At 38.4% G+C, this 25,350-nt stretch overlaps 1 protein-coding gene across 6 annotated transcripts in view; it reads left to right on the top strand.

Annotated features, from left to right (window-relative positions):
- The window catches only part of TRPC4 (transient receptor potential cation channel subfamily C member 4), a 116,469-nt gene that overhangs the window by 29,918 nt on the left and 61,201 nt on the right, over positions 1-25,350 (top strand). The gene's annotated exons all lie outside the window — the stretch shown is intronic.

Below are 25,350 nucleotides of genomic sequence, written 5' to 3'. Positions count from 1 at the left end.
CAGATCTATTACACTTATCACCTAGTGTAATTGTTGTTTCCATCACTGATTTTGAGTAAGTTCTCAAAAATCTATTTACTTCTACCTCCAGAAAATATTGGTTTTCTTTTCATTGGTGAATTATAGTAATTGTTCTAGAACAAAAGTTGGAAAAAACTATGCATGTAATATAAGATGAAAAAGAAAGAGAAAAAGAAACTTCTGAAAAAAATGTATTCATTTTTTTTTTTAACTTGGCCCTAAATATTCTACATTAGCACTGGCTGCTTTATCTATTGCTACTTACTAAATACTTAAGATTGAAGATACCTGAATTTGCTTCTTTGAGTTTTTCCTGTAGTTCTTTGGCCAGTTGTCATGGGAGCCTAAAAGTAATTAACAATCTTTTCCCTGAACAACAAAGGAAACAGCTTCATTCCTGTGCATTCCCACTGATTCTAAAATCACATGTACTAGTATCAACTCATTTTTTTTAGGGTATTGTGTTTAAGACTCAGGGCTCTTTTTCTTTTTAAGGGACTAGAATAATTTTAATATGCAACTAGAAGAAATTGATGAAAAATTTCACATGATTAAAGATTGTAAAATACTAAATATGAAACTTACAAATACATCAGATAGATTTAATTGATATTTATAGGACATTCCATCCAAAAAACAGCAGATTACACTTTCTTCTCAAGTGCACATGGAACATTCTCCAGGATAGATCACATCTTGGGTCACAAATCAAGCCTCAGTAAATTTAAGAAAATTGAAATCATATCAAGCATCTTTTCTGACCACAATGCTATGAGATTAGAAATGAATTACAGGGAAAAAAACACAAACGCATGGAGGCTAAACAATACGTTACTAAATAACCAAGAGATCACTGAAGAAATCAAAGAGGAAATCAAAGAATACCGAGAGACAAATGACAATGAAAACACGACAATCCAAAACCTATGGAATGCAGCAAAAGCAGTTCTAAGAGGGAAGTTTATAGCTATACAAGCCTACCTCAAGAAACGAGAAAAATTTCAAATAAACAATCTAACCTTACACCTGAAGGAACTAGAGAAAGAAGAACAGACAAAACCCAAAGTTAGCAGAAGGAAAGAAATCATAAAGATCAGAGAAGAAATAAGTGAAATAAAAACAAAGAAAACAATAGCAAAGATCAATAAAACTAAAAGCTGGTTCTTTGAGAAGATAAACAAAATTGATAAACCATTAGCCAGACTCATCAAGAAAAAAAGGGAGAAGACAGAAATCAATAGAATTAGAAATGAAAAAGGAGAAGTAACAACGGACACTGCTGAAATACAAAGGATCATGAGAGATTACTACAAGCAACTCTATGCCAATAAAACGGACAACCTGGAAGAAATGGACAAATTCTTAGAAATGCACAACCTGCCAAGACTGAATCAGGAAGAAATAGAAAATATGAACAGACCAATCACAGGTAATGAAATTGAAACTGTGATTAAAAATCTTCCAACAAACAAAAGCCCAGGACCAGATGGCTTCTAAATGTTTGATGGAATTTGTTGAATTCCATCAAACATTTAGAGATGAGCTAACACCCATGCTTCTCAAATTCTTCCAAAAAATTGCGGAGGAAGGAACACTCCCAAACTCATTCTATGAGGCCGCCATCACCCTGATACCAAAACCAGACAAAGATACTACAAAAAAAGAAAATTACAGACCAATATCACTGATGAATATAGATGCAAAAATCCTCAACAAAATACTAGCAAAGAGAATCCAACAACACGTTAAAAGGATCATACACAAAGAAAAAAAAAAAAAGGAAGAAACTTACAAGTCATTGCATGCATTAGAACTGATAAAAACTTTCCATCTAAGTGTGCATACTGTAGCCACACCTTCTTTCAGGTAAATTTCTGGCCATCTAAGAACTATTGGAAAGATGTCTTTTTGTTGGTATCCAGTAACTCGTCTCTGTATCATTGAAATAAAATATCCTATGAAACACATGAAGCCTGTGCAGTGGATATAATCCTCTTTTCTGCTCCTAATCAGGTATGTGATGTTAGACCAATTATCCTTTAAGTTTTTGTTTTCTCACCTTTAAAATAGGAAAATACTGCCTACTTCATAGGTCAGTAGTTAAGATGAAGCAGGACAATACAAGTCCAGATCTAGGCATACTTCCTGGCATATTTGTCCAGAAGAGGAGCTATCTATTATATTTAGTAATGACTGATATTATCATTGTTTTTGCTTATCCCCTCATGGACCCTCAGTATAAAAAGCTAAGTGCATTTGCCATGAAGCAAACGCAGCTTCATTATTAAATGTTTTAATATTTGTACTGAATATTTATCTAGGCCTCGTGGGTCGAATTGCATTTTTGAATTGGTAGTTTGGTATGACACATACACACTGCTAAAAATAAATTAATTAATTAATAGGAAAATTTTTAAGTTTATCCTCTTACAGTCTATTGTTATAATCATTATGCTAAACTGTTAAAAAGACATTCTCATCAAAAATGCATAAACTTTATCTCAGACCCTAGGGTTGTCCATGCTCTAATTCTTCCATTATCAGCTTTAAAAAGTAACTTAGATTATATACTACACACTTGATTTTAATTTGTCCTTCTGCTTTGCTTTTTTTTGTGTGTGTGTGGTACGCGGGCCTCTCACTGCTGTGGCCTCTCCCGTTGCGGAGCACAGGCTCCGGACGCGCAGGCTCAGCGCCCATGGCTCACGGGCCCAGCCGCTCCGCGGCATGTGGGATCTTCTCGGACCGGCCGGGGCACGAACCCCGTGTCCCCTGCATTGGCAGGCGGACTCTCAACCACTGCGCCACCAGGGAAGCCCTGCCTTGCATTTTTAAAATATATTTTAGGTGGTTGATTATGTATGCCCTTTGAACCTGACTGCTACATGCTACACCTCAGAATCAGGAACTGTTATCATAGCAGAGCTCATCAAAAATGCCAGACATATGGTAGGGTTTTGATACATGAGGCTACACTGAGTGACGTAAATAATTAAGAGACTTGTAAAAGGGATAAAAAACAGCATTTCTTTAGCTTACTTTCCTCTTCCTCTGTTCTCCGGAGCACACTCATTGACCAGTTTCTGGGCCCTGCCTCTGTCCTCCAAGCAAGTGCCCACACCGGCTGTTGCTAGGCAAAGGCAAAAGATGATCAAGGCTCCCCAAGGCCTCAGCCCAGGCCCCTCCTGGGGACCAAACATTTCAGCACCTGCCACTGGATAATGGATGAAGCAAATGCCTGTTCAGGACTTGTCAGCCTGGCTGACGGAACTATGACAGGTCATTAGGCATTTAATTTAACACTAGGATTTTAGAGCTTGGAATTCAATCCCCATGAGTTTCTTTACAGCTAATTAATGACATGCAACCACTTTTCCTAATTCATATCTGAAAATGATTGTTTCTGTTTCTTCCACAATTAAATATGAAATTGTATATGTCCACAACATGGTATAACTTCAGCCTTTTAAACTGCACTGATTAGAGTGTGATAAATGTATATCTTCCAAAACATAAAATAGCAATTTTTAACTTTAAGTTAGATATAAAACATAGCTTGTATTTGATACTGCTTTAATAAATACAAAAAGGAAACAATTCAGGAATTTATTTTTAAAGAGGTATATTCTTCTGTTCACCTAATAAAAATGCGTTGCATCAGCAGGATAAACAACTCTTTCCAATGTAGCCTTCATTTGCCGCAGACATAAACTAAAAACATTAGGTTAGTTTGGGATTGACATGTATACACTACTATATTTAAAATAGATAGCCAACAAGGACCTACTGTATAGCAAAGGGAACTCCGCTCAATACTCTGTAATAACCTAAATGGGAAAAGAATTTGAAAAGAATAGATGTATGTATATGTATAACTGAACCACTTTGCTATACACCTGAAACTAGCACAACATTGTAAACCAACTATAGTCCAATGTAATATAAAAATTTTAAAAAACATTAGGTTAATGATAGTATCTTTGAAAAATTTCATGGTGAATTAGAAACCTTCTCTTGGTCCTCCAGTGAATTACTTTTTTGTATAAAACTGGTGCTTCTGACTCCATGATGATTGACAAACAAGGGTAGCAATATCAGCTCTTTTTCATTATTCAGATCTGATCATTTCATTTGTCAGTGATGAAGAACAATTTCTTTTGCTCCTTTTGCAAAAAATTCACATTTTGGGGGGCCATGCATCTTGCAGGATCTTAGTTCCAAGACCAGGGATCGAACCCGTGCCCCCTGCGGAGTCCTAACCACTGGACCTCCAGGGGATTTCCCCAAATTAACATTTAAATTTGAGGGTTATTTTCATTTAGGTCATTATTTAATGTTTCATATCTTCTCTGTCACTCATCATGAAACAAAATTAAGCGTCACCACTTTTTGAAATTATGGATTTAACAGCTTATCCCAACCCACATATTTCCTGGAAAATACAAAAACCCAATAGGTTGTCTTTTAGGACTTTATGGAACAGAAACATAATTGTTCTCAACAAAACCTAATGGTTTGAGGTACAATATAAAGTATTGCTCAAGATCCCTTATAAATCATGGGAAGAAGAGGGAGCTTTTAAACTTCTCTTACCCTCATTGTTTTTCGACCATATGAGGCATATTCACATTTTTTCTCAATAAAGGTTAGTTGTTTTTTGTCTCAATTCTTGGAAACAGAAACATACAGTAAAACCCTCTAGGATGTATGATGCCTGTGCTGTAATTTGGTGATTCGTGATTCTGAAGCTGAATTCAAAAGCTGCGTGTTTACAGATTGCTTCTAGGTAATATAGAACTGGGAAAGCTATCCCATAAGGTCATATTTTTATTCTTTGGGTCACACTCCGTTCCCTTTTCCCCTTCAGCTTTAGGGAGTACTCAGTGGCATGCCCTCTGCTGCCACAGAAAAATACGAAAATACTAAGACCTGTTTCCTTTATGGTTTTTACCTTCATCTGCCCCGTTGCAAGCTCCCTGCATGTTGTAAGAAGGCCTGCTTTTCCTCATTCCAAAACACGACTTCAGTTTTAAATGTGGGGCACCATTGCTGTTTCTCTCCATGGCATTCTCTGGGCTCAGTGATTTTCCCCAGGTGGCTCTGAAACATGCAGCCCAGAACAACTTTTCATCCTTTAACACATTCTCCTCTAATATCAGGGCATGGGGGTGGGGCTGGAAATCTTGTTGGCAGCTGCTATGAAGTAAACATATAAGGAACCTAGCGGATTGGCTTAGGGAGCTCTGGGCAAGAGCTGCTCTTTGTCTCTCCAAGTGCAAGTCCACATGTGCTTGCAGGGTGTCCATTCTACGCCAGAGACAGAGGACAGAAAAATGAGAAATCAGCAAGCCCTAGGCCAGGTTTGGATTTCTTCCAGAAGTGTCCTAGAGTCTAGAATTTTATTCTTGCTTAGGTAATACAATGAAGTTCGTGTGTGTGCGTACTGCAGTACTTAATCAAGCAGAAAATGCTGACTATAAGCTAAAAATTCCTTTGTAGCTAGATTGCACTAACGTTTTACATGCTACCTTCCTCATTTACGATATTTTCCTCATTTTCTTTCCTCCTTCCCTCCCTGTCCTCCTTCCTTATTAGCCCCTTCACTCACTTATTTAAGAGAGCCTTTAGGGCTTCCCTGGTGGCGCAGTGGTTGAGAGTCTGCCTGCCGATGCAGGGGACACGGGTTCGTGCCCTGGTCCGGGAAGATCCCACATGCCGCGGAGTGGCTGGGCCCGTGAGCCATGGCCGCTGAGCCTGCGCGTCCGGAGCCTGTGCTCCGCAACGGAAGAGGCCACAGCAGTGAGAGGCCCGCGTACCGCAAAAAAAAAAAAAAAAAAAAAAAAAAAAAAAAAGAGGCTTTACTATTTGCTACTTGCTGGTGATGCTGAAATCAAAGACAAATGCCTTACCCTCAAACAACTACCAGATTATTAGGGATGGAAGAAAAGTCAACACAAATGTCATAGTGCGGGTTACAGAGGCTGTGGCAGAGCTGCCTTCCTGGAGCCCAGGAAAATGCCTCCTAATTTGGTCTGAAGGTTTTAGGGGAGACTTCCTGAAGAAAAAGTGGCTTAATTGAGTTTCCATGGAAAACCAGGAGTCATCCAGGCAGAGAAGTTACAAAAAGTCATTACGGGAAGAAACACCATGTGCAGACGCAGGGAGGCAAAAAAGAGGATGGAGGATGGAGAATCCCTTCATTATTATTTTTTTAAATTAAGGTCCATCGGATTCATTTTTAAAAGTTGGAGTATAGTTGATTTATAATGTTGTGTTAGTTTCAGGGGTACAGCAAAGTGATTCTGTTATACATATATATTCTTTTATATATGTATTCTTTTTTTTTTTAATTTTATTTTATTATTTTTGGCTGCATTGGGTCTTCATCGCCGCACGCAGGCTCTCTCTAGCTGCTGTAAGCAGGGGCTACTCTTCATTGCGGTGCACGGGCCCCCCACTGCAGTGGCCCCTCTTGCTGCGGAGCACGGGCTCCAGGCGCATGGGTCTCAGTAGCTGCGGCATACGGGCTCAGTAGTTGTGGCTCGTGGGCTCCGGAGCGCACCCTCAGCAGTTGTGGCTCACGGGCCCAGTCGCTCCGCAGCATGCGGGATCCTCCCGGACCAGGGCCCGAACCCGCATCCCCCGCATTGGCAGGAGGACTCCCAACCACTGCGCCACCAGGGAAGCCCTATATGTATTCTTTATATATGCTTTTTCAGATTCTTTTCCATTATAGGTTATTACAGGTTATTAAATATAGTTTCCTGTGCTATACGGTAGGTTCTCATTGTTTATTTTATATATAGTAGTGTGACTCTGCTAATCCCAGAGTCCTGATTTATACCTTCCCCCTTCCCCTTTAGTAACCATAAATTTGATTTTTATGTCTGTGGGTCTGTTTCTATTTTGTAAATAAGTTCATTTGTGTCACGTTTTTTGGTTCCACACTAAGTGATATCACGTGATATTTGTCTTTCTCAGTCTGACCCACTTCAGTCAGTATGATCATCGCTAGGTCCATCCATGTTGCTGCAAATGGCATGAGTTCATCCTTTTTTATGGCTGAGTAGTATTCCATTGTATATATGTACCACATCTTCTTATCCATTCCTCTGTCGATGGACATTTAGGTTGCTTCCATGTCCTGGCTATTGTAAATAGTGCTGCTGTGCACATTGGGGTGCATGTGTCTTTTCAAGCTATAGTTTTGTCTGATATATGCCCAGGAGTGTGACTGCTGAATCATATGGTAGCTCTATTTTTAGTTTTTTGAGGAATCTCCGTACTGTTCCCCATAGTGGCTGCACCAGTTTGCATTCCCACCAACAGTGCAAGAGGGTTCCCTTATTTCCACACCCTCTCCAGCATTTATTGTTTGTAAACTTTTTAATGATGGCCATTCTGACTGGTGTGAGGTGATACCTCACTATAGTTTTGATTTGCGTTTCTCCAATAATTAGTGATGTTGAGCCTCTTTTCATGTGCCTCTTGGTCATCTGTATGTCTTCTTTGGAGAAATATCTGTTTAGGTCTTCTGCCCGTTTTTGATTGGGTTGTTTTTTTGTTTGTTTTTTTTGATATTGACCTGTTATGAGCTGTTTGTATATTTTGGAAATAAGCCCTTGTCGGTCACATTGTTTGGAAATATTTTCTCCCATTCTGTAGATTGTCTTTTTGTTTTTTTTATGGTTTCCTTTGCTGTACAAAAGCTTTTAAGTTTAATGAGATCCCATTTGTTTATTTTTGCTTTTATTTCCATTACTCTAGGAGATGCATCCAAAAAAATATTGCTGTGATTTATGGCAAAGAGTGTTCTGCCTATGTTTTCCTCTAGGAGTTGTAAAGAATCCCTTCATTCTTTCTGCCCTCATTCCCACCCTGTGGCCCCTGCTTTGGCCTTTCACTCTGCCTGGCACTCATGGGTGGCTTCTGTATCAGGTCTCAGTTCATATTATCACCTTCCCAGCAAACATCCAGATTACCCACCTAATCACTGTCCTCTTCCTTCACCCTTTATTCCCAGGCATTCCCTTTACATCACAATGTTGTTACAATGGCCTTTATCACAGCCCGAAAAGATTCTGTTTATTTGTGTGTTTAATTGTTTTTATCTGTCTTTCTTCACCTATATCTGTTATCTTGTCTGACTTCATTATCAGTGAAAGTCTAGTGCTTGGAATAGTGCTTAGGACATAGGAGTGCTAAATAACTGATCATAAATTAGAGGAGTGGCAGGAGCTGAGACTAGAGAAAATGACAAAGAATAGGTTGTAAAGGGATCAGCAATCCTAAGGCTCATGGCTTTCCTAAAATCTGCGAAATTTAATCATGGTTTAAATACATAAATCCATATAATCTTTATTATTTTCTCAAACTGCTGTTTCCCAGAGATGAACTCATTATCTTCCCCTTTAAGCCTGGCTTTCTTCTGTCGTCTCTGTTCGAGTATAAGGCCTTCCCAGTTACTTATGCTAGAAATCTGAGACTCATCCTTGATTATTTTATATGCATCACCTCCCAAAGTTTGATGTGGTAGATTAAAGATGGCTTCAATTGAGAGATGCCATCTAATTACCCTTCTCCTCGATCAGAGCCTGCCTTGGCTACCTGCCTGAACCAATAGAATGCAAGAGAAGTGACTTTCTGTAACATCCAAGGCTTGGTTGTAAGAAGTCTTGCAGCTTCCACTTATGCTGTCTGGCAGTGCTGAGGTGCCGTGTGAGAAGTCTGACTGTCCTAAAAAGGCCATCACACCGGAGAGGCCGTGGGTACACACTCTTGCTGATCGTCGCACCTGAGCCCAGCCTTCCAACCCTTCACTCCAGTGACAAGACTTACAAGAGAAGTGAACTTGGACCTTCTTTACACTCCCACACCAGGCCATCCTCTAGCTGGATACTGCTGAGTAACTTCTATTGATGCCATGTGAAACAGAAAAATCAACCAGCTGAGTCCTGCCCAGATTCCTGTTCCACTGTTATGGACTGAATGTTGTGTCCCCCTAAAATTCATCTGTTGACACCTAACCCCCAATATGATGATATTTGGAAGTGGGGCGTTTGGCAGGTGATTAGGTCAAGAGGATGGAGCCCTCATGAAAAGGATCAGTGCCCTTATACAAGAGACCCCAGAGACATCTCTAATCCTCTTACTACCATGTGAGGACACAGCAAGAAGACAGGCCCTCACCAGACACCAAATCTGTAGCATCTTGATCTTAGACTTTCTGGCCTCCAGAACTGTGAGAAGTAAATGTTTCTTGTTTAAGCCATCAGTCTATAGTACTTTGTTAGAACAGCCTGAACTGACTAAGGCATGCACAAAATTGTGAAATATTGAATATACATTGTTGTTTTGAACCAGTAAGTTTTAGAGCATAGATCATTGAGGTTCTTGTAAACCACCAGAGCCTGCCCATCTTATTGCCCATTATATTCCCTACTATTTCCCAAATTATTTCCTCCCTTCCAGACTTACTCCTCCTGCCCTCTTTAATGAAGTCTTAGACTAGTGTGTCTCACCCAGTTTCCCTGCATCCGTGGCTCCAATCTCATTCCATCCAAAATCACACCACACTTCAGAATGTTTAATATGTAAACATTCCCCACAGTAAAATTTTTAATTTTTTAAGTATATTCATATTGTGGTATAACCATCACCATCATCCATCTCCAAAACTTTTTCACCTTCCCAAACTGAAACACTTTACCCATTAAACAGTAAGTCCACATTCACCCCTCTCCCCTGCACCCGGCAACAACCATCCTGCTTTCTGTCTCTATGAGTTTGACTCATCTAGATTCCTTATATAAGTGGAATCATATACTCTCTGTCCTTTTGTGTCTGGCTTATTTCACTTGCATGGTATCTTCAAGTTTACCCATGTTGTGCATGTATCAAAGTTTCATCCCTGCATGTATTTCACTGTATGTATACGCTGTATATACATTGTATGAATAATATTTCACTGTATGTATATACCACATTCTGTTTATCTATTAATCTATTGATGGACATTTGGGCAGTTTCCACCTCTTGGCTACTGTGAATAATGCTGCTCTATTATGTTATTTTAAAACTATAACCTGGTTTCCTATCTTTACTTTGTAGATCCCATAAAGTAAAACCCAGTCTCCCCAACAGGATAGATGATATCTCGGCGCTGACTTCCTGCCCAGACTCATCTCTCACCCCTTCCTGACTTTTGCTGTATGCTCAGCCATTCCAGATTGCTATTATTTCCTCTCCAGTGCTGTGATCTGTGAACGTTACCTCTGTAAACTTTCTTGTTATTTTATTACCTTGAAATACAACCATTACCTCTGGCTAGATCCTACCCCCTGTTCAAGATGTTAAGCCTCGGCTTCAGAAAGGTCCCACATTTGCTCTCTCAGGCTGGGTTTGCACTCCCTCTTCTATGTCTGGAGCATGCACATTTACCACTTTATAATTTCCTTTTTACATTTCTTTCCCCTTCATAAGACTGTGAGCTCCTGAAGCCAAGAACTGTGCTTTTTTTTTTTGCTATAGTCAGCATCTGTGATGGCACTGGCATGTGGTATATGAGCTCAACAAATGTGTTTTTCTGCCAGTCGATGCATTTTTATAATACCTTGTTAGTAGTCCTTCTAAAGGATTTTGTGTGGCACAATAACTTGGTCATTGGTGAGAAAAAAGTAACAAAGCTTTGTGTGTAATTTCTGTTGATTGCCTCCCTATGTTAATGACACTGGTAAATTCTACAAGGAGAGACAAAACCCTCCCTTGGGAGTGGGGAAGGGGAGATACTACTTAAATAATATTTAGGCAAACATACCAAAAATACAATTGTTTTGTATGAGTTTGCTTTGAATTATTTTAAGTAAAGAATGAATTTTTAATAAAATAAAATGCTTTTAATAATATCGATAAATTGCCATCTTTATTCCTTATACAGATTGACTTTTATCTGTTCAAACAAGCATTGTTGAAAATATTACACACACAGCATTGACCGTGTGATTGCAGTTTAGGTGCCAGGAAGCTGTAACAGCTATTAACATATAACTGAGATATTGTTGTATTGAACCTTTTTATTTTTTGTCTTTTATGTGTACCTTCTCATGTTTTTCCATTCTGTTTTTGTTTACTGTTTTATCATTTCTTCATGGACCACCAGTTGCTAAAACAACTCTGTCTGGGTCTTTGGCTCCAGAGGCAGAGTTTTGAGTTTTGCAGGTTTTTTCTGTTAAGGAAAAATAATCAATATCCCAGGACACATAAGCAGCCTTGGCTTTGAGATAAGGCCAGTAATCTAGCTTCTGTGTGGTGACTGTGTGTCTTGGGTGTCTGAAAATCTTGGCAACCCATTTCGGAAAGGGCAATGAGTGAATACGCAAGAAAGTCTGTTATCCAAGCATCCTGGAGAATGGAGAGATATAAAAATAATGCTAATAACATTCCATATAGTTGAATTTTAAGTGGCAACATTTTTTTTGTTTAAAATATCATCAGTTCATATGAGAATCATTGGCTGAAAATGTACAGTGTTATGTATTATCTCTTTTTTAAACAAAATTCACAGAACATAAACTTTTCTTTATAATTCAGAGCTTTGGAATGAAGCTCAGTTACTGTACTCTTATGATCTAGTTGTAAGTTTAGGATTTTTTAAAATGCTGATATGAATAGCTATTTAGGCCTATATAAAAGTATAGCAGAAATCTGCCCTTTACATAGTTTTGCAGTCTCTCTCCTCAGGATCAGACTTCCAGCTATCAGTTCTGGAGAGTGCTGATTCAGCTGCCTTTTTATATTTATTTATTTTAATCAATTTCATACTAAGCAACCCAATAACCACTACAGGTAGAAAGAAGTGTTGGAAAACATAGTCATAACCGTCTCAGGGCTTGAGGACGCCTCCATAAATATGATGCATCAGATTGAATGCCTTAATACTGTGACATTATTCAACTTCTTTGAGAAGAAGAAAATAACAGCCTTATTGCTCAGCTTGTCAAGCCCAAAGCCAAGAACAGAATCAGCTTTCTATCGGAAATGGCTCGTATCTGGAATCCTCTTTCCTCCTAAGATCCGTGGTAGATACTTGCATTGTGTTTTAGTGGCTGCTTTAAGAATTGCAATATATACCTTTATTAGTGTTCTCTTGCTGCTTGTATAGTAGCTCAAAACACCACAGATGTCTTACGTACAGTTCTATATGTCAAATCTGACACAGGTCTCATGGGCTAATACTGAGTATTGGCAAGCCTCATTCATTCTGGAAGCTCCAGTTGAGACTCAAGTTTCCTTGCCGTTTCCAGCTTCCAGAGGCTTTCCACATTCCGTGGCTCATGACCGTCTTTTTCTATCTCTAAGGTCAGCAATAGCAAAAGGTGTAGTCCTCCCCATGAGCAAGACTCTGGCCTCCTCTTCTACCTCCATTTTTCATCTGTTAAAGACCCTCTGACTACACTGGCCCCCCCTGGATAATCCCGGATAATTTCCCAGTTTTAAGGTTAGCTGATTAGCGATCTTAATAACCATCGTCCTTGCCGTGGAACATAACATATTTACAAGTTCTGGGACTTAGGATGTGGGCATCTTTGGGGGGCCATTCTTACGTCTACTACAATGCCTTTAATTTTTCACCATCTATTTAGAGTTCATATTGTATAATTTCATGTAAAATGTAGAAGCTTTGCCCCAGAACAGGCTCATTTACCCCATACAACTGACCTTTATGCTCTAGTTACATAAACATTCCATACATTACAAACCTCACAAGACAGTGTTTTAATTTTTGCCTTAAATATTGGCATGTACATTGTTTAAATCATCAGAAAAAAATTGTTTTTTTATCTATTTGCCTTTTATGTTTTTCATTCCTTCCTGATGATCTGAGTTTTCCTGTGGAATCATTTCCTTTCAACCAGAAGAATTCTCTTTAGCATATTTACCAACTGATATTCCTGGTTTTCTTTTATGTGAAAATGTCTTTGTTTCTCCTTCATCCTTGAAGAAGGTTTTTGCCGATTATAGACTTCTGCATTGACAGTTTTTGCCTTTCTCTTTCAGGCTTTTTATTGGCCTCCATAATTTCTGATGAAAAGGCAGCAATAATTTTAATTGCTGTTTCCCTCTATGTAATGTGCCTTTTTTTTCAGGCAACTTTTAAGATTGCCTTATTATTTTTTACTTTTTAGAAATTTGAATATTATGTACCCTAGCATGGTTTTCTCCATTTTTATCCTGTTTGAGGTTTTCTGAGCTTCTTAAATCTGTAAATTGATTTCCTTTACCAACGTGGGGAAAATGTAGGCTGTTATCTTCAAATATCCTTTTGCTGACTCATCCTTTCTCTTATTCTTCTGAGGCTTCAATGATACCTTTTGATATTGCTCCACAGATTCTTGAGGTTGTATTCATTCCTTTCATTTTTCTTCTTTTTTCTTCAGATGGGATAATTTCTCTTGATCTTTCATCACACTGACTTACTCTTTCCTCTGTCATCTCCATTTTACTGTAATGTCCATTCAGTAATACTTTTAAATTTTAGATATTTTATTTTTCAGCTCTAGGCTTTCCACTCGGCTTTTATATGGTTTCTCTTTCTCTGCTGAGATTTATGTTTTTATTCATTTTGACCATATATTTCTTTGCCTTCTGGAGCAGATTAACAATAGGTGCTCTAAAGTCCTTGTCTGCTAGTTTGCCATGTGAATTATCCAGGGGTCAGCCTTCACTGATTGTCTTTTCTCTTGAGAATGGGTCACATTTCCTTGGTTCTTTTTATATGGAGAAATCTTGCACTGTATCCTGGATATTGTGAAAGCTGTATTGTGAAGACTCTAGATTCTGTTATGATCATTTAACTGTTTTTTTTTTTTAATTTAGAAACCAATTTCCTTAAATCTTATGTCAGTTCTACATCCAGCCACTTTAGTGAGGCAGTCTGCAGTCTGCCCTACACATGCATAGTTCAGGGTTCTACACAGAATTTAGGAATCCTAATCCCTGGTTCTCTCCTTTCTGAAATTTGCTCTTCAATTTCCATCAGCTCTGGTTGCCCTAGACACTGTCATCTATTTCTTCAGGCTAGAATAATTCAGATTTGTTCAAAGTCTTTGCCACTCCATATTATACCACAGTGGTGATAAATATATGATAGATAGATAGATGATAGACAGATAGACCCACTTCACTTTCCTGGTCCTTTCTTCCAAGTTTTGACTCTTCCAGAATCTGTCTGTATTTTTTTTTCATTTTTCAGAACTGTAGGCTAGTTTTTCATGGTATTTTATAAAAGTTATAGTTCATTTTCAAGAGGGTTGGTCTATGTATTAGTCTGCTAGGGCTGCCATAACAATGTACTACAGATGGTAAAAACAACTTAATTTTCTCACAAACTCTGGAGGCTAGAAGTCTGAGATCAAACTGTCAACAAAGCTGGGGTGTTTTTGAGACCTCTCTCCTTGGCTTGTAGATGACTGTCTTCTCTCTCTGTCTTCACATGGTCTCCCCTCTTACCTCATTTAACTTTATTACTTCTTTGAAAACACTATCTCCAAACAGTCATATTTTGAGTTACTGCAGTTTAGGATTTTAACATACGAATCTGAAGCATCTTGAACACAGGTTAGCTCACGACAGTATATAAGGAAAATCTTCAGCCATACCGAACTTAAACTCACCCATGGCTATTAGGGATACTGGGCAAGATACGTGTTTCCTCTGAATTCTAATTTAGTCTCAGACTCCTGCTCAGGCCCCCATTACTAATAACCTTGAGTTGGCATGCGAGATAAAATATATTTTCCACCCCTGTTCCAACATACTCACAACATCGACAATGTCAACTATAATGTTAATTTCTAAAATTAAGTCTTTATTGCTACCTAAATGCAACCTACACTAACTCATAAATATCAGTATAACAAACATGAGTGTTTTCTCTCCATTATGCCTCATGTCCAGTAACCAACTTTTGTTGAATTTTTCTTCATAATATCTCTCGGATCTGTCCCTGCCTCTGAACCGAAGCATCAGACATGGAATTTCATTGCTCACTGTTCTCTATCTAAAACTTTCCAGTGGCTCTCAAATTGCACTCTGAATATAGCCAAAATCTTTACAGTGCTCTCTGAGTTTGAAAACCAAGTTCTTACTATTTTATTAACTGTATCACATACTTCTGTATTATGTGTCATTTTTGTTTGTTTGTTTTGTTGCCTATTTCCTCTGACAGAAAGGAAACTACACCAAGACAGTTTTTCATTTGTGTTCATTGCAAAATCTTAGACTTTAGAATACAACCTAGATTCTGATAGATGGCTAAACATATTTGTTGAATTAATCTGAATGAATGTATTATTTGCTTTCCCATTATTCTTTCTCTTATTGCAATGATGTTATTGGAAAACAATAACTCAGAAAAAAAGAATACCAACAAAATACAAGGTGTTAACCATATTTTTTAAGACAACTGATCATATGTGTAGAAACCCTTTCTTTAAGCCTTTGTGAGTCTTTATATTAGTGACACTGCTTTATATTTCATTATGATGGGAAACATCTTAAATCTGAACTATTTTACCATCTTTTAACATAATAGCAATGAACCAATAGTATTTAAAATAAATATTTAAATACTTTGTAAAACAGAAGTAGTACTCTGTTCTAAAACTATTTTCTGACACTTTCATCTATTAGCTGTTCATTTTTTGTGAAAGACTCCAGTATAAACTGTCTTAAATCTTTAAATTATGGTGATTCACTGATGAGGACGAAATTCTATTAACAATTTTGAAAATTGTTCCGGAACCTATGTCTCTCTCTTATAGCTCCCTGAAAAACATGGTGAATATGAAATACTGTCATAGAAATAAGCTTTTATCTACTGAGCAGCCTAGTTCTGATTTTTTCCCACCTATATGTATTATTTTACCATTACCATACATCACCATGTCAGAGTTAAAGTGTACATCTGTGTATAAACATATATTCTGTCTATTGAGTCTATATTTTACCATTCTCTCTTACTGTAGTCTTCTATATGAACCTAAAAATAATTTTTAAAAAACCCCACAAAACTTAGATGTACCCTAGAGAAACAGCTATGAGGAAAATAAACTCACAGAGGACAATTTAAAAATAATTTTTTTCCAGCTTCCTAGTTTAAAAATAGCATGCTTGTTGAGATGTGTAACAATTAAAAATAGCTCTTAAGTAGAGAGACTGTGTTTTTGTAAGATCTGTTTATCTGACTTTTCATGTCAAAAATATTTAAGAATCAAAGTTTATATTTCACCAGTAATGTCTTTAAAGTCCTCAGGGTAAACCCCACACACACGTCCCACCACATACACAGAGTATTAACTACTTCCTGGATATGCTGGATAGATTCAGAGTTCATATCAATCACTTTTTAAATACGCTATATAGGTTCAGGGTTCAACTTTATTTTGAAAAAGAATAAATCAGTTTTGAAGTTTTCTTATATAAAACTTGGCTAGAAACTCAAAGCCAGTGAACTGTAAGCATGGTTCACGAACCATTCCTTGTTGGCAAGTGTATGGTAAAGAGATCCTTGCTTGAAGAATGCTGGTATGAAGTAGAAGTATACATTTAAATGAATAGCTTGAAGAGAATGGATTTGTAATTTTAGGATTCAAAGTTTAATTGAAAATTTAGTTTAAATTGAGTGACTTAGAGGCTTTGCTAGGAATTTTTAGTAGTAACATAGAAATGTATGTCTACACTCCTTAGGAAAACTACTAACATAATCAGATACATTCACCAATTTAACTTCTTTCCAGTTCTTTTTCTCCCATATCAGGAAGTACCCACTCTTTAATGAACTTGTTCATCTTCCTATTTGTAATTCTTATATTTTTTTAATATGTAAAATCTCCGTAGACCTTTAGGGTAAAGTGATAGCCCAAGCAATTGCTTCATCTAGGAGACTATACAAGAAGTCACAGCAAACACAGAAGGTACTTTCTCTTGGAAAAAAAAATTAAAATTTGTTTTTCATAGTATTTGTTCTCTGCTTTTGATTTGCAGCTAAAAGAGAAAAAATGTTTTCATGTTCTTCTTAATCTTAAAAATACACACAAACATATAAAAACAATATGTTTAATTCCAGCAAAGGTTTATCAAGTCTAGAAGTTCTTAAGAACACGCCATAAGCCTATATGTAAAAAATTAATAGGAAGCCTAGGGCTTGACCTTGGCCCCTGAGAAGGATCGGGACGCCGAGGCACATTCCCACAGTTCCTCTGAGTCATTTGCTGTGTCGTTCATAGGTTGGCAAGGATAGTTCCTAGTCAACAATTCAATTCCGGCCACTGTCAAACCTCCATATACAGTTATAGGAGAAGAAAGATAGACAGTTTCTCATATTTGCCAATTCTGAATAATTACCAAGATCACATTTCAATCAGCAGATTTCTCAGGAGTTTTTTGTGTCAAAACTGCCTATGATGTTATGATCCAGTGAATAATAATTTATTATAAGGTCAAATGCAATGCCTGGAGTAAGTAACACATGATCCAATTTAGTAAACCCACTTCTCTCTTTGCAGAGTTGCAAGTGAATACAGAAATACTTGCAAATTGCTTTGAGCTGTGTAACCTCAATGCACACATGTGCATAGGTAAGGGAAGACAAGAGAAAGGAAAGAAGTAATCATATTTTTGCACCTGGTACTATGATAAGCACTTCTTAGACTCTGTTTCATTTTATTCTTCAAAAAACATGGCCGCTATTTGTATAATCTTCATTTTAAAGACAGGTCTTTCTGGTTCTGGAGCCTACACACTTAATATAGTACCACATTATTATTATCTATGAAACGAAAGATTTCTGTATTCATTTGCTCCTTATTCAACCCTAGCTAAAAGGATTTACCTTGTTGGTTTCCTTATAGGTCTGTATATTGGCACCGGTGATATGCATGTCTAGCCTGCAAATGGCATGTCTCTCTCAGCTTTGATGTCAGGTGGCTCACACTATACCATCCAGCCATATTCAGGTGTAGGTCCCAGGAAGATGGTGGACAAATCTGAAAGTTAAGCATAGACAAGAGCTTCCACGTTCAGGCTGTGAGACTCCTGTAAATTCATTAGGACACTGAGAACTATTTTAGGGGAGGAGAGATAAGAACCACATTCCTTTCATTCATGTATTTATGCATGTATACATGTAGTTATTTATCATCCACTAAACAAACATTATTGGTGCACCTACACAGACCAGGCATTGTTAGGCATCGGAAATGCAGAGGTGAGTATGACAAGTATAGTTCTGGCCCTTATATACCCAGTAGTCTAGTGGAAGAGAATAATATGAAAAAGAATTACCCAAATAAGTGTATGAGGGCAGTCTTTGAAAAGTATAATGAAGGAGCATATTGGCGGGTATATAACCACATCAGCAGGCAGTCTGAACTAGTCTAGATGTTCCAGACAGACTGAATGAGAAATGGGAGATAAAGAGGTACAGGTGTGGGGTGGCCAGGGGTTGGGGGTATGGATAGCATTGCAGACCAAGCAAGCATCATCTGGGACAATTCTGTGGGGATGGAGACACCAGAGGGACCGGAGCACAGACAACCATAGGGCGAGCGGTTTGCAAAGCCCTGTGGAGTGGTGGGGCAGCAACCTGAACAGCCATATCCTCGTTAAGGACATGTTTTCATCTTAAAAGCGGCAAGAAGTTTTTAAAAGGCTTTAAGCAGGGAAGTGGCATGATTAAATGTGTGATTTGAAAAGATCTCTTTAGGTGCCGTGTTTAGAATAGAGTGGGGAAAATAACTGAAGTGTTTCAGATAAGACATGATGGTAGCTTGGGCTAAGTGGTAAGAGGAGAGAGTGAGAAATAGACACGTAGGGAAAACAATCGTACTTCTCAGTGATTGCTTGAATCCTTGGAGCTAGGGAAAAGGATGCATAGGGATGAACCCAGACGCTTCCTATACAAGTGTTGAAATTGAAGTGAGGGATGCACAGATTCTTATTAAATGTGGTCACTTCTTGGTTACTGCATTCATCTTCTCATCTTCCTGAGCACATCTCTCATTTAGCAGAGAAAATTACCCCTTTTACCCTCAGGATCAATAAGTGATTCCTCTCCTTGACCTTCTAGAATTTCTGCCCTGTCTGGAAAGTCTGAGAAAAGCTAAACTACAAAACAAAGCACCCAAGGATTTTTTTTTCTTCTGTCTGGCTTCTCTTCTTTTATTCCCCCAGATTATATACATCCAAACTACTACATCTCATCCCACATAAAATGACTCTTCTCCCTCAATCCTTTAACTTTGAGAAATTCTTTTAGTTCCATTTAGAAAACATCAAGTAAGATTTAAGAGGCTAGGCAGTGGAAATACTCATTTCTCTTTGGAGGGATTATTCTTTTTCTTTCAAGGTTATTCGTTATCTAGAGCATGAGAAACGGCATCTGCAACAATCCCAGGGACTCAGAAGATTAAGAAAAAGAAATGAAAAGCCCTCTTGACTGCAAAGCCGGTACTTTGGAACCGAACGCTTAGTTTTATTTCATTCAATTTTTAGAACTTGCTTAAACCAGTATTATTGACTTGATATCTTTCATTGTCTACATAAAAGAATGCAAAATGGAAGAAGGTGATGGTAGATCGCTACCATCTCACTGCCGCTATCCAAAGTCTATAACTACTGAGCTGGGATTATAGATCTGCAACTTTGACTTCATTCGGGGGTTGACTTGAATCCTGAGCTACTGCCCCTCACCCTGCATTCCAGTCAGCACCACACCTGATAAGGAACTACCTTTGCCTCTGCCATTAACTAGTTTCGTGGCTCTGGAAAATTCATCTGACCTCCCTGGACCTCAGTTTCCTGGTTGTAAAGCCAAGAGGTGAGGCTTGATGATTTCTGAAGTACCTTCCACTTAACTTTCTAAGAAAGACAAATCTTGGTATGTCTGACACAGAGTGTGTGCATGTGAACCGGTGTATTTGCTTTTTATCCAACTTTTCAATCTTGTGCCTCATAAATGTTACAAAACAAACCTCACATATTTCTTTCTCCTTTGAGAAATAAAAGCAGATAAATAATAAGCCAGGCGTTTACAGTTATAAGATCCCGGACATTTGAGATGTCTGTTAATTTGTCCCCATCTCATCCATTTTGGCCTGTCACCCATCTCTAGACTTACCTCCTCCAGGGCCCTTAGGGTCTCCAAATGTCCCTTTGGCAGGACCTCTCCCAGGCCGACCCAGTGAGGAAGTGCTCCCAAATCAAAACTGAGCAGCCCACCCATGCTCGTAAAGATAATCTTAGCAAGGAGGAAAGTAATCTGATTTCCTGATAAAAAATGTGACATTTCAAAGATGGCACGGACTGATAGGCTGGACTACCCCAGTGTTATTTACGTGTTCAGATAGGAACAACTAACACCAGTGGATTGCTTATTGATCGGGTGCCCATGAGAAATGAGTGGGAGCCGTCAGGCCATCTCGTTGCCTAGGCAGGGTTGTCTGCCTCCAAAGTAGATCCTCAGAACAGAGGTCTGTGACTGGGTGCTCTACTCTGAAACCTTACTGAGCCGCATTATTCAATCTCTTTTTAGCACTGCAAGGAGCAGACACTATGCAGAGGAGAGAGGAGTGCAAATCCCCTGCACCACATAGCACTGGGGGATGGGGGAGAAGATGTGCAGAAATCATTAAATACAGTTGACTACCTGCTTGTCGCCCTTTGGAGAGAAGGTCTGCCAGGGAAATAGGTACAGTCACTCTCTTCTAGAATAGACTTTTTAGTAAGAGCTGCTGAAACAACAAAATTACTGCTCTCTGCATTCAGTACTCAGTGAGCCTCTTAGAGTTTTTTTTTTTTTTAATTTCAAAAGCTATCTGTTAGTCTATAATTTGAAAAAACTAGACCTCTGTTGTCAGTACGTAGCCACTAGCTACATGAGGCAGTTAAGCACTTGAAATGTAGTTTGTCCAAACTGAAGTAGGATCCAAGTGTCAAATACATCCCAGATTTCGAGCCCTATAAAGAAGGCTACCCATCAGCTGAAGATTTTTCTAACAGGAGAAGGGACAAATAACATGACTGATAAGCAGCACGTATACATCGAATGGTATATTTTGCTAGGAAATACTCATCTGGTATTTCTATTTCTAAGCGTATCCTTCTCTTTGATGCGAAAACAAATAATTTTCACACCAAAGCTATCAAATTAATTCTACTATAGTTGAAAAATAAGGAGAAAAAAATTTTTTTTTTTTTGCAGTATGTGGGCCTCTCACTGTTGTGGCCTCTCCTGTTGAGGAGCACAGGCTCCGGACGTGCAGGCTCAACGGCCATGGCTCACGGGCCCAGCCGCTCCACGGCATGTGGGATCTTCCCGGACTGAGGCACGAACCCGTGTCCCCTGCATCGGCAGGCGGACTCTCAACCACTGCGCCACCAGGGAAGCCCAGAGGAGAAAATTTTATAAACTACTTTTTTCTTGGTGGTAGGGGTAGTACTTATCTCCTCAAAATCTGAAAAACATATATAAGAAGCTCCTTCTAAAACTCAAACCAGTAGCCAAAAAAGAAAAGTTTTGTGCATTTTTTGATTAACTTTATTCTTCAAGCACTGCCTATTAAAATACAGTCACAATCAACACTTAGGCACAAGTCTTATGCATGAGCCAGGGATCAGTGTCTTATCTCAATGTTTACATAAACCAGGAGAGTAGAAATCTCATAATCCAGCAAGAGTTAGAAATCGGTAATTAGGTTGTAACAGAATTAAAGTAAGTAGTTCCTTTTCCATATATCATGATCATGTTTATTTACTGAGAAAATAATTTTCTTCCTAATTCTTAGGACAGAGTAGAAAAGCCAGTTACATACTGTGCTATAGACCTTTGACTTCCTTTAGAAGGAAGGTTGTATTGTTTGCCTTTTTTTCTTTAGCCTTCAGCCATATGTTTAGACTCAGCCTCTCCTTCCATGCTACATAGCAGCATGAAAGCCATAAAATAACCTAGACACAATTTTGAAAGCAGTGGATAAAGTCAATCTTTCTGCTGTTGCCATTCACATATTTACTCATTCATTCTAAAACTATGTCCCAAGAATCATCTTGGTACCAGAAAGTCTGCAAAGCATTATAGATACAGAAATACATAGTATCAAGTTGGTATGGAGGTATACAGAGATAAATATACCAATTTCTATTGGATGTAAGGAGTTAACTATAATATTACGTATTATAGTTGACACTGTTATAAAAATATATATAGAAAGCCCACCACTGTGAAGGGTGATCCTGGACCGCTTTCTCAGAATGAATCTTGGCCAGAGAAGAAGACGACAGGGTGGTGACTGCAGTGGTTGAAGTGGTTGCGTTTGGGACAGAGGATTTCCGGAGCTTGAGTATCTATGTGAAAGGAGGAAAAGTGAATGATGAAAGAGGATGTAATTTTTCACTCTTCAGTTGCTTCACATACAAAGTTTTGCCTTTGTCACTTATATAGTAATTCTACAGTGATTATTATCAATAATATTATTGTTAAATATTAATTCCATACTCTTCACAAGGATAAGCCTATCTGTTTTTTTGGGGGGGTTATTTCTTTATTTACTTTTTGTATTTGACATCTCTCTAATATAATTGGCAGATCCTTGTGATGTTCTGAATTCCTTTCAAATCTGGTTATTGGGCAGTGTCTGGACAGTGACATTTAGTACCAGAAGATGTTATCACCTCTTAGATAATGAGTGAATGTTCCAGATCTCCAACTCAAAAATATTCTCGATCTTCAAACATCTAGCCACCTTTTGAGGCCAAGACTGCAGTGACACTGTGGAAAACGGTCTCAAAAGAGACTCCCCATCATTCCCTGCCCGGCGTTTTCTGCCTCCACAGTGTCCTGGGGTGGAAAATTTTGCCTTGGACTTTGCTCCAGTTGGAGGAGGACATTTCCTTCTCTGGGCAGACTCGTAAATTGTACAGACACAACAGAAGATTATCATGCTGAAGATGAAAGAGTGAGACTATGTCGATCCCAAGAAAGTAGGTCGTAAAAGTTTTTCTAGCGCTTTGCTAAATAAGAAACCTATCTTCAGTGTACTGAGAAGGCCGAGATTACTTGGATGCCATTTATTTATATGGAGAGAGAAAAATGAAGTTTCTTTGTTACTTTTGGGGACTTTAACTTTCAACTAACTAAACAAATGATGTACTGAAAATTAGGTCTTCTTATTTAAATATTATGTTTTGTAGACCCTTACTCACTGTTCTTAAATTCTGGGAATAGGTATGAAAATATTCCCTTCTTGAATTCCTGTTGTGATTTTGAATTCTTTTGGGATTAGGGAATGAGGTGCCTACAGAAATGTCCAGAATATGTATCGTGGTCTTTAGTAAAAGGAAAAAGAATTCAAACCGTCTTCAGCTTTTAACAATGTTTTAGGTAAAGTAAAATTATTCTGACAGAAATGTAAGTAAACATTTTGACTACCTTCTTCATATGCATGATGCACCAGAAATTGCATCATAAATGTTTGGAGGTGGTTAAATAGTTACTCAGAGTTGGCAATAATATGTCTAGATGACATGAAGCAGATAGGTTCTGCTTGCCATCAAATGGACTTTCCACCTCTAGGGAAGAATTTAGCAAGAAATTCTTGAGCATTTGTAAACCTCCTCATAGCTTCCATTTCTTTTGACTGAAAGTCTAGGTACCAAAAAAAAAAAAAAAAAAAAACCAACGAGAGGCATTCTGTGTAATTATCATTATCTTTATTTTTGCTGAGATTGTAACTCTATTTACTAACAAGTTTGGAAGCTTCTCCTTTGTTTGAACCAAGAAATCTAATCCCTACTGTAGGATAGAGAGGGCGCCAGCATTGAAGGTTGAAGACATGCTGACTGCTTGCCCTTCCTCTCCAGGGTCAGTTAGATCAGAAGACTCAGACTAAAGACACGTGGTGGGAAAAGCCCAGGCCAGAAAGGCAAGGTTCCTTCAGTTCTGGGACCTAAATTTCTGTCATTCACTATATTTTATTATTTCTTAAATGCAAATGAAAGATTAAGGTGAATGCAATTCGCTGTCAATTTGTATGAATTCTTTTCATCTCATAATCAGGCCTTTTCTAGTTAAGTATAGCTATGAATATATAAATAAAAATAGAACTAGAGGGACAGTCTTGGTTCTGCTGCTAGGAAAGGAGGTATGCAATTTTGGGCATCCCAGGTTAGCAGGGGGACAAGAGTTATTGGATGACCATCGTAGGCCCACTTGAATCGCATTGTGGTAGCATGGGTGGTGGGATGGGGCAGTGGGGGAAGGTTGGAATGGATACTGGTGCAGGCATAGGAAATGTTCACATCTTGTCATATTTAAAGATAACTACTGAAAATCTTTTAGAGGCAATCCCTAATTTACAAACAGATTGTATTACAGAAGCTTAACAACTTGATGAAACGAAGTTTGGGGATATAATTACCTTGTGGAACAGAATGATAGTGGGTATGGAGAATTCCAAGTCAAAATACACAATTTGCTTTAACCTATCCATAGATGTTGTCTGATATATGTTCAGAACATAGGAGAATAAAACTTTAAATCTACTTTTAAAGTGTTTCAATTCTCTGTGAGTAGTGAACAGTTAATATCCTCCATATAGAGACTAAAAATGATTTTTAAAAATTTGTAGTTTGTACTATGCATTTTTTTTTTTTTCGGTACGCGGGCCTCTCACTGCTGTGGCCTCTCCTGTTGCGGAGCACAGGCTCCAGACGCGCAGGCTCAGCGGCCACGGCTCACGGGCCCAGCCGCTCCACGGCATGTGGGATCTTCCAGGACCGGGGCACGAACCCGTGTCCCCTGCATCGGCAGGCGGACTCTCAACCACTGCGCCACCAGGGAAGCCCCTGTATGCATTTTTAACATCAGTGTTTTTTTTTGCATAGAAGTCCAGCATTGCTACTTCTTCCCAATGTTTGGACATCACCAATGGTTTTGTAGTCAAGGAAATGAGTTCCTTGAGGTTGGTTTATCTTTTTTTTCTTACATTTTTCATCAGACACATCAGACGTGCATGCCTCTGATTGCACAAAACAGCAGGGTAGAGAAAAGAATCCCATTATTATCTTTTTTAAGACACTGTTAAGAGGATCACAGAGTCCTGAAGACCATGTTCGCCACTTCAAGTTCTCGTCCCTCTTTCACTGATTCTCGTGGAATTGAACTACATTTCTCTGAAATATATTTCCTTGGAAACTTCTTGAAATACTCTGCCTCTGGACTCCTTGTAAAGATGTACTTTCCAAGAACAACTTGATTTTCAATAGATTTTCTAAGAA

Source organism: Phocoena sinus, chromosome 18 (genome assembly GCF_008692025.1).
Source record: "Phocoena sinus isolate mPhoSin1 chromosome 18, mPhoSin1.pri, whole genome shotgun sequence".
Taxonomy (NCBI): Eukaryota; Metazoa; Chordata; class Mammalia; order Artiodactyla; family Phocoenidae; genus Phocoena; species Phocoena sinus.
Note: the sequence above shows the minus strand (reverse complement) of the source record. Positions and strands in the feature narration are given on the sequence as shown.